At 34.4% G+C, this 10,659-nt stretch overlaps 1 long non-coding RNA gene across 1 annotated transcript; it reads right to left on the bottom strand.

Moving 5' to 3' along the window:
* Nucleotides 1-848: 848 nt before the first annotated feature.
* LOC129928129 (uncharacterized) lies at nt 849-7,261 on the bottom strand. The gene is made up of 2 exons (XR_008779745.1): nt 4,641-7,261; nt 849-1,663 (listed from the first exon to the last, which is right to left on the bottom strand). It is a non-coding gene; the product is annotated as an uncharacterized LOC129928129 (long non-coding RNA).
* Between the last annotated feature and the right edge of the window lie 3,398 nt (nt 7,262-10,659).

Raw genomic sequence — 10,659 nt, 5'->3', positions numbered from 1 at the left:
TTAACGAGCAGGGTGTCACGTGGCCAGCACAACGACCAACCACCTTTTCTTTCCTAAACCAAACTCAAGTACCATTAGAGCTGGGTGGACTCAGGGGCACCCTAGAAATCCCGAATGTCAAAGTCCCAGTCTTCACCGAGATTCGAACCCAGAACCTCACGTTCAGAAGCCAAGCGTTTAACCACTCAGCTACCGCATTCCCTGATCAAATGATGTCCGCCTCCATTTACCATAGTCTTTCTAGAATATTTTAATTTTTAAATCTTAATGCGAAATATGAAAATCATCTAACAAAACATTCTTCATTTTATCATTTATCAATATAAAAAATATTTATTTTATGGCCGCCGGAAGGTTTGGTTGTTTTTACCTAAATCAGCAGTTCAGCAAGTAGGCAGGCTGGGCTACATAGCTTTGATCTGCAGCCAGTCTAGGAGACGGAAACTTCGATATAACACCTACGTATATCTTTTGTTCACAGCAGTCTTAGGCGTCAGTGCTACTGTGGACTGCATTTAGTTTAAAGAGTGGTATTGGTATATCAGGTGTACACTGTATAGTAACATTGTTGACACAGCATATAGTTTTTACACGGCAGGTCCTTCGCCTTTGACATGAAAACTTTTTTAAGGTCCTATCTCCTCTACACAAATGAAACGCATCAATGACTACAAAAGTGTCGGGAATTGCTTCATTTGGCCTTTTTTTTTTTAAACAGATCAGTGAGTTTTCGGAATTCGGTATAAACGCAAGAGTATACTATTTAGACTTATCTTAAAATCAATATTTAAAAGATTCTACATATAAAGTCACAACTATCTTAGAAAAAAACAACTTTTCTACCAGTGGAAGATTTAAGTTTTCTTTTGTCTGTCTACGCCTGTCTTCTGCAAAATCTATAATTTTATAAATACATGTAGATTAAAATGTTCTTCTTAAAGAAATTTGTTGTTTTTACTGGATGCAAGTAAGTATTTGGTCTTCATCAAGTTTATAGAATACATTTTGAAGTAAGATTTAAGCAATAAAAATCCGGTAAGAAACCATTGTAATTTCATCATAGAAATGATTATAAACAAAAGAGCAAGGCTGTAATAAAGCTTCTCCTTCGTCATAAAATATGCATATTTATCATTTCCTATAAACTCGAAGATAATTGTAAAGTCCACACAAGTCATTTTTTACTTTGGTATTCGCCTTAGGTCTCTGAATTTTAAATAGACTTGCGTCAGTGCGAAATCGTATGTCAACTTTAACGCATTCTTTGCAAAAGGCATCTTTCAGCACTGTAGTGAACATAGACCTGAATAGTGTTGGAGCCAACACACAGCCCTACTTCAAAGTTTTAGACAACGTTTCGCCTTTGTTTTAAAATATTGTCTTGGTAAAGATAATTCTCTTTTTCTTAAATTTATTGTAGAGTCATTTAACTTTATGATAAATCACAATTCATAATGTTTTTTTAATATTATTTCTTCACTGATGAGAGAAGTATGTGATTTTCTTAAGGCAGACATTGAAAGTTCTCGTTTTTAAAGTGTCTAGGTAGAAATTTGTTGAGTTGTAAACAAAGCTGTTTTAGTCCTCTTTTATTCTTTTATTGTAGGCTAATGTCTTTGCTCTTCTTTTGTTGTAGGTGTTTCAAAGATTGAAAGTTAAATAACTGAAAAAGTAAAAAAAAAAAGAATTAAAAAAAAAGAAACAAAAATAAAGTGTTATAGTTGTATAAAACTTTAGAAGGAGTAGAGTATTTTTACGCAAGATGACAATATAGAAATGGACAGGCCTGTCATTAAATAACATTCAAACATAACGACGCCTCATGATCCAGTGGCGTAGCAAGGTACCTGTGGGCCAGGGTTCAAGTATGTATTGATGGGACCCTCTCCCCCCTCTCCTTTGACAAATATGTTGTGTGACAAAGAAATTGAGTAGTTTGTATGTATCGGTGCATTTACTAACAGACATTCCTATGCAAGTTCATGAACACAGCTGACAAACAAAATTTAAGACCATGTTTAAGTACCGTTGAGCACAGTGAACATAATGCGCAATCGGCAACTTTTGTTGAAATATGATACTGTCCACTCATATTGAAAAACCATCATTGCCTTGGTATGGTTAGTAATTTAAAGAAAAATGTCGATATTTTATTACTTAAGAGTATTAGTTCAGTCAATTCTGCAGACTCTTGGTTATCACAAATATGAAAACCTACAAATGACTCGCTGATTGCAATTTCTTTGGGTAGTTCGTCATTGGAGTTTACAAAACATGTTCAGAAAATATTGCAAATTGAATAATTTTTTAAATTCTCTTTGAGTGCTGTCAACCATGATAGTGTAAATGACGCAGATTGGATCTCCTTTACCGGGCTTTAGGTATTTTGATAAAATTGCATTGCCCAACAGCTCGAGGTAAAGGGTTGTGTTTTTTATTTTCTTAAGAATGTGTGTACTGCCTGGACATTTTCGTTGTTACTTGTGCCACCTAAACGATACTCTTTGCGATGACCACTAAACAAAAGGTTGTTGCATGCTTAAGTCAAAACTAACGTTCACTATGCGATGAGTTACTTTTAGTCACTAATTGTCAACTTCTTCAATGTGGTCCTTGTCACCCACCGTTCTCAGTCGTTCATGTTGTCTGTATGTTTGGCAAGATTGTTGATGAAGTGAAGTCATTAGTAGGCTTTTTTTTTTGGCGATTCGGTTGGAAAACAAACAACATTGATGCTGTCTCAGGGCATAAACCCGAGACCATCGAGACCATACGAACGACTTTCCAGTGCACGTACCAGACAAAGAAACAGCCATTCAAGTGAAAGACACTATTTCATGATAAATGTAGTTATAGCTGTATCTTAAATTTTATTGTTATTAACATCCTAGCCTATTCTGTCACGAGAAGTAGCATAAAAAGTCAACATCTTTAAGTAACGTTTCCCTAAGTAACAAACAGAATATGTTGTTTCTTTTGTTTGTTTAATATCTTTTTTAAAATCTAAATCTAGATTTATGGTAATAGAAAAACTTTAAAAAAAAAATAGAAGAAAGGTCATACTATCAACGGTTTTATTATTATAGAGGAAGAACGAATGGGAGTATGGGACCCAACCATCACCACCAACGTACCGTCACCACATTACAATAAACCTGATGAAAGCAGTTTCTTACTATGAATCTAGGTGAAAACATGGGTTAATGTTTAGATGTTAATATAAAGTTTTATATGACGTTTAGGATATTTTAAGAAAAAAAACTTTTAGAACCATTTTTTACAAAATTGAAGTGTAGAGCAGGACACAATTGGTCATTAGTCATGGGACCAGGCGATATGAAACCTCTACGCGCCATGCATTGCCGTATTTGTAGAGCTCAATTGGCCTTAAGCTATTTTAGATTGGGGCCCCATATAAGTCAATATATTGTGTGTAACTACTAAATATTTCTTGGAGGCCCTAAGCTAGAGATTATGTTGCATAGATGTAAATCCGGCCCTACCCCCATGGTTGTTACACCATCGTGTTTGGGCCCCCTATATGGTCGTGGGCCCTGGTTCATTGAACTCCTTCGCGCCATGGATGCTACGCCACTGGCCCCATCTGTAAAACAAAAAAAGAGACGTCAAAAATAAAACGACGATAATACTTTAAAAAAATCGGTCCACATATTGTTAAATTTGAGATGTTTAAAGGTAAAATGTACTCTTTGCTATTTCCAGTTACGGAAATGAATATAACGTTACTATGATTATTTTTACAAATAACTGAATATATCACCAAATATTGACGATTTTTTTTTTTTTACACAGAAATTTTGAAATTATCAATGATAAAACTTTTGCATGCTCTCTTCTAAATGTAATACATCGATGTCTTTATGACTGGCTCAATTTCCATACGAAAAAAATTAGACTTTGTGTTTACTTTTAACTAATTTAACTTTTTGTCTCATGTCAGTGTTATTAATAAAAAAATTGTTTGTAAGTTTAGTAACACAATGCATATAGAAAAAATATTTCAAATCTATAGATTAGAAAATGGCTTTTGAATGGATCTAATTTATATTTAGACTACAGTTTAGACAAATCTAAAAAACGTTCAAATTCAAAGAATACGCAGGACATTGAAAAAGTAATCTTATTAAAATTAAAATATTTAGTGCATTTTTAGTTACTGGACTTTAAAATGCACGTTTTTTTTTAAAACTTTAAATACGTCGTGACATAAAGAATAGATTTACAATAGTTTAGAAAGAGATCTAATTTTCTTCTACTAATAACTTTTAATACTAAAGAAAGAATAGAAAACATTAAAATTTTCGCTGGAATCTAGACTTACATATTAACATGTCTTCCATTTAGAAGATTAAGAATCGGTGCAGTTTCGGAACGATGTCTCTTACACAGCAGTTCCTTTTTTTCTAAAATTAGCTAATGTATCCAAAGCAGAGTCAAGAGCCAATACTGTTTTGGAATCACCGGCCTCAAAGAATCTGCCAAAATAAAACATTGTGTTCTGCCAGTTCAGCCAGTTAGTGGTCGTTAGATTTTTTTTTCTCAGGGTTAACTCCCCAAGTTTTTCCCATGTGTGGGTATAACAGCTAGAAAACATATACGCGCATATAGAATAAACTAACCTGATACAAAAGCAATGAGGAAAAAAACACATTTTACATGGTAAATGTAGATAACACTGTATTAATAGGCAACATTAAAGATTGCGTCCATATTGGAACATTTTCAGAAATGTCTTCCGCTTTTTTTTTTGACGGAAGTTCGCATGTTCAAAATTTTATAAAAATGTTTGTTGTTTTACGAAATTAAATAACTTCCTTGAAGGTTTAAAAAAAAATTTAAAATAAAAATTTATTTTGCTTAATTAAATCCGAGACCTTTAAAATGATTTTAATTATTTTAAATCATGTAGAGTTAAATTATCAAAGAAATAAACATAAAATGAGTTTACATATATAGTAAAAATTCTGATACCTTTACAAGTGGTTAACAGACCCGATGAGTAGTGCGCTAGCAAAAATATGCGATACCGAGATAGCGGGCTACTCTAAGGCGACAGTAATCGATCGAAACCCGGACCGCCCACTTTGTTTTTCTTTTTTTTAAATTTTAAATAAAATCCATTAAAAGTAAAAAAAAATGTATTAATTTTCTTACAATGATGCGGAAATTTATCTTAGTTTTTATTTTATTTTTTTAATGAAAAAAAAAAGGTTTCAGCTATCTTTACTAATGCATTTTTTGATAATTGTGAGTATTTTTTTTACAAGCTCTATGGTCGTGTAATATGCGATCTGGACTGTCGAACGTTTTTCTCTGGAGCCGTGATCTAATTATGTTAAAAAACAATAAAGTTACTCTGTTAGACCTTGCAATCTATAAGGCAGATAATGTTAAGGTCATCTGTTTCTTTGGTTAACAGTTAACGAGCAGGGTGTCACGTGGCCATCACAACGACCAACCACCTTTTCTTTCCTAAACCAAACTCAAGTACCATTAGAGCTGGGTGGACTCAGGGGCACCCTAGAAATCCCGAATGACAAAATTTCAGTCTTTACCGAGATTCGAACCTAGAACCTCATGTTCAGAAGCCAAGCGCTTAACCACTCAGCTACCGCATTCCCTGATCAAATGATGTCCGCCTCCATTTACCATAGTCTTTCTAGAATATTTTAATTTTTAAATCTTAATGCGAAATATGAAAATCATCTAACAAAACATTCTTCATTTTATCATTTATCAATATAAAAAATATTTATTTTATGGCCGCCGGAAGGTTTGGTTGTTTTTACCTAAATCAGCAGTTCAGCAAGTAGGCAGGCTGGGCTACATAGCTTTGATCTGCAGCCAGTCTAGGAGACGGAAACTTCGATATAACACCTACGTATATCTTTTGTTCACAGCAGTCTTAGGCGTCAGTGCTACTGTGGACTGCATTTAGTTTAAAGAGTGGTATTGGTATATCAGGTGTACACTGTATAGTAACATTGTTGACACAGCATATAGTTTTTACACGGCAGGTCCTTCGCCTTTGACATGAAAACTTTTTTAAGGTCCTATCTCCTCTACACAAATGAAACGCATCAATGACTACAAAAGTGTCGGGAATTGCTTCATTTGGCCTTTTTTTTTTTAAACAGATCAGTGAGTTTTCGGAATTCGGTATAAACGCAAGAGTATACTATTTAGACTTATCTTAAAATCAATATTTAAAAGATTCTACATATAAAGTCACAACTATCTTAGAAAAAAACAACTTTTCTACCAGTGGAAGATTTAAGTTTTCTTTTGTCTGTCTACGCCTGTCTTCTGCAAAATCTATAATTTTATAAATACATGTAGATTAAAATGTTCTTCTTAAAGAAATTTGTTGTTTTTACTGGATGCAAGTAAGTATTTGGTCTTCATCAAGTTTATAGAATACATTTTGAAGTAAGATTTAAGCAATAAAAATCCGGTAAGAAACCATTGTAATTTCATCATAGAAATGATTATAAACAAAAGAGCAAGGCTGTATATAAAGCTTCTCCTTCGTCATAAAATGTGCATATTTATCATTTCCTATAAACTCGAAGATGGTTGTAAAGTCCACACAAGTCATTTTTTACTTTGGTATTCGCCTTAGGTCTCTGAATTTTAAATAGACTTGCGTCAGTGCGTCAACGCATTCTTTGCAAAAGGCATCTTTCAGCACTGTAGTGAACATAGACCTGAATAGTGTTGGAGCCAACACACAGCCCTACTTCAAAGTTTTAGACAACGTTTCGCCTTTGTTTTAAAAGAAACAGAAGCCAAGCGCTTAACCACTCACTGAGTTCCCTGATCAAATAATGTCCGCCTCCATTTACCATTGTCTTTCTAGAATATTTTAATTTTTAAATCTTAAGGAATATCCGAAATATGAAAATAATCTAACAAGACATTCCTCATTTTATCATTTATTAATATAGTGGTTATTTATTTCATGGCTACCGGAAGCTTTGGTTGTTTTTACCTAAATCAGCAGTTCAGCAAGTAGGCAGGCTGGCCTCTGTAGCTTTGATCTGCAGCCAGTCTAGGAGACGGAAACTTCGATATAACACCTACGACTATCTGTTGTTTACAGCAGTCATTTAGCGTCTGTGCTACTGTGGACTGCATTTAGTTTAAAGAGTGGTATTGGTCTGCACGAGCCAATTATCACTTCAAAAATACTGTGCCAGGCTGGAGGCAATGCAGTAATTTACTTGCACCCCGAAATGAAATTCCCCCCCCCCCCCCCGCGCAGGGTGGGGTCAGAATTTAGTGACTGATATTTTGCTTTGATTTTGTTTTTTTTTTGGTGAGAATTTAATACTAAACCATCACTTGCACAGCCAAGGGGGTTTCGAGTTTAAAACCCCTACCAGCGGATCTTGAGTTTAAAACCCCCTACCAGGGGGGTTTTTAGAACCCCCTACCAGGGTTTTTTTTAGTTTAAAACCCCCTACCAGGGGGATTTGAGTTTAAAACCCCCTACCAGGGGGTTTTGCAGTTAAATGCTTCTCTTCTATAAAACAAAACAAAAAAATGCAAACGACAATCCCCAAATTCCAAGAGCACAGTTAAGGAAGATTTTGATTTTAAAGCTCCCTCCAAAATTTACAATAAACCCCCTCTTCAATAAAAAAAAGTAAATTACGCACTCAAAATGTTATGAGCGTAGCTAAATGGGTTTTGACTCAGTTTTGAGTTTAAACACCCCTTCAGCGGGGTTTGAAGGCAAAAAATACCTCTTTAATATTAAAAGCAAAGGAAATTATACACTCAAAATGTTATGAGCGTAGCTAAATGGGTTTCTATTTTAAACTCTTCTCCAGTGGGGTTTGAAGCTAAAAAATACCTCTACAATATAAAAAAAAAGCAAATTACACACTCTAAAATCTATGAGTGTAGCCAAAGGGGTTTTGAGTTTAAACCCCCCGCTAGCGGGGTTTGAAGCTAAAAAATACATCTTCAATGTAAGAAAAAAGCAAATTACACACTAAAATTATTTGAGCATAGCCAAGCCAATTGGGGGTTTTTAGTTTAAATCCCTCTCCTAAAGATGGCTTTTTTTTATTTACCCCCCTCTGATGGTTTTGAGTTTAAAATCCCCCTACAGAGCGTTTTGAGGTGGAAAACCTTCAATATTATTCTAAAGCAAACTACTGTTACTAAATTCTATGACCGTAGCTAAATGGGGTTTTGAATTTAAAAAAAACAAACTCCAGAGATTTTTTAGTTTAAAACCCCTAACAGATGATTTTGACGATAAAACTCTTCCCGTTTCGATATAAAATATAAAGCAAACTACAGTCACTTAATTCCAAGAACGTATTCAAGAGAGGTTACACATTTCTACCGGTGGCGGGGCTCCATTAATTTAGTGCAGTGAATAGTCATCTGCCGAAATTGAAAAACACTAAATGTGGCTCAATAAAGATAGCTAAGACAGATCTTAAGAGTCAGTTATAGAGATCGGGTCTAAATCAAGGAAATCCTATGCCGAATTAGGAGTCAACCCCTTAGTAAGATTGTGACAGAGCGTCGCATGAGGTTTGCCGGACATGTTCTCCGACAAAATGAATTACGCATAAGAGGAGTTGCGATGACATTCTAGTTCAACTTGGCGCCACACATTCATGGAGGTCCTCAGAGCAAGTGGAAAGTGGACATTACCAGTGACAGATTTTTGTGGAAACAGCTTGCCGCCAAATGCGCCGAACAGCGCGGGAGTGTCTAAGTCAGTAAGAATAGCACATTAGGTTTTTTAATAGCAGGAAAATGCACTGTAGATACCTCAGAATATGCATTTTGTTAGCTTTCAATACCAGAAATAGTGCTCGGCGGCGGGGCGGATTTTTCCACTAACTCCAGGAAGAACCTATACTAGGGCACAATAAACGTCTTCAGAAAGAATGAAGGGTCAGAATGTAATAAAGATTTTATACACACACACACAAACATACATATAAATAATTTTTTTTCGGGGAGGATTTCCCCCCCCCCCCCCAAAAAAAAAATCCTAGCTACACCCATGCGCTAATAGATCTGCGTGCGGTACTATCAGTGACGTTTTGTATAACGCAATTCAGTCTAAATTACAATAGCCTGTTGTCATTGTTTCATTAGAATATATATGTAATAAATCATATTACATTTTAAGAATGAGGATGTTGTATACTGAAATCTATAGATATTATATAGTGTTCGGATAATAATAATAAGGCTTGTTCGGATAATATGAATAGTTGTTTAATTGACATTAAATTTTAAAATTGACTTTTTGTTTTTCCTTTTTTTTTTTTTGTTACAGCCATGATTTATTTTTATTAGTCAGATACTTTTTGACCATTTTAGGCGACTATTTCGCCTTATATCTAATCTAGGCTAAAACTATGACCAAAACACTACACACACGACTATTTTGTCTAATCTGCGTTACCAAGAGAATCTTCAGCCATGGAACTATAGTAATCATCTAGTCAAATGTAGTGATCTACTAGTACTAGATCTAGATGTAGAGTCTAGTAGTAGAGAGAGTAGGCCTATCTGTCATATCGTGATCAGTAGGTGGCTGAAGTTTTATAAATCTATTCCATGACAAAAACCCTGGCTAGATTTAGATCTACTGTTCTAGACATCTAGATCTAACTAGAATTAAACTAGAAAACTGAAGTAGCTTTCTGGATCTAGAACTAGAATCTATATATTACTAATATTAGACCTAGTTGCGTCAAACGCTTAATTTTTGATTGTTGTTTTTAATAAATGCACATAAAATACATTGTATTTTGGCAATAAAAATACCCAGTTGGTAGTCAAGTAATTCTAATAATTAATTAATGAATGACTCTATCAGTATTTGTTTTAGATCTATCAGATTCATATGACTTATTATTTATACTTATTTTATATCATTCGTCCAAGAAAATCTAGCTCTAGATCTATTTCATTTTAGATTAGGCTATAGTTTTTTTTTTGTTTTTTTTTTGTCATTTTATTTAGGCTACAATATTATCAAGATTAACTTTTTCTTTGTTTCCCACGAGACGTGTATGCCTATAGCCTAGTCCTTTCGATAATAAAAAAAAAAAAACGATTAGAAATGCGTAGCTTGGAGTGTCAAAACTGTATTAGGCCTCCTATTTTTATTTCGTGCAATTTAGTATATCGTAACAAATACGCATTTAGCGGAACGGTAGACAGGTCTTCATCCAGATTTAGTGTAAATAAACCAAACACAGAAACACTGAAAGATTGTATTTTCGGAATTTAGATTCTATTTTTTGGAAAATAAGTGTCATTTTATAGGGTGATCGAAAAAAATAACTTTTGTGACGATCTCTTATTCAGGGAAATTGTATCTATTTTATCAGATTGTCAGAAAATGGATAAAGTTTTTACAGATCTAATAAAATATAGTGTGGGGAAGTTTTACTCTCAATGAAGGTCAATCCAAGTGGCTCTCGGAGTAAATTTCTTCTTTGGCATCCTCATCGATTTTTCAAAATGGTATGATGCGCGAAAAAAGATGCGCGACGGCACTTCGACTCTCTTTGTCTTTGTAAAAAACTCGAAGCTGGTGTTCCATTAGTAGGCTATAGTTCCATGCTTTAGCTAACTCGGGAAATATGCTAT

The sequence above is a fragment of the Biomphalaria glabrata genome, chromosome 9 (assembly GCF_947242115.1).
Source record: "Biomphalaria glabrata chromosome 9, xgBioGlab47.1, whole genome shotgun sequence".
Classification (NCBI taxonomy): Eukaryota; Metazoa; Mollusca; class Gastropoda; family Planorbidae; genus Biomphalaria; species Biomphalaria glabrata.
Note: the sequence above shows the minus strand (reverse complement) of the source record. Positions and strands in the feature narration are given on the sequence as shown.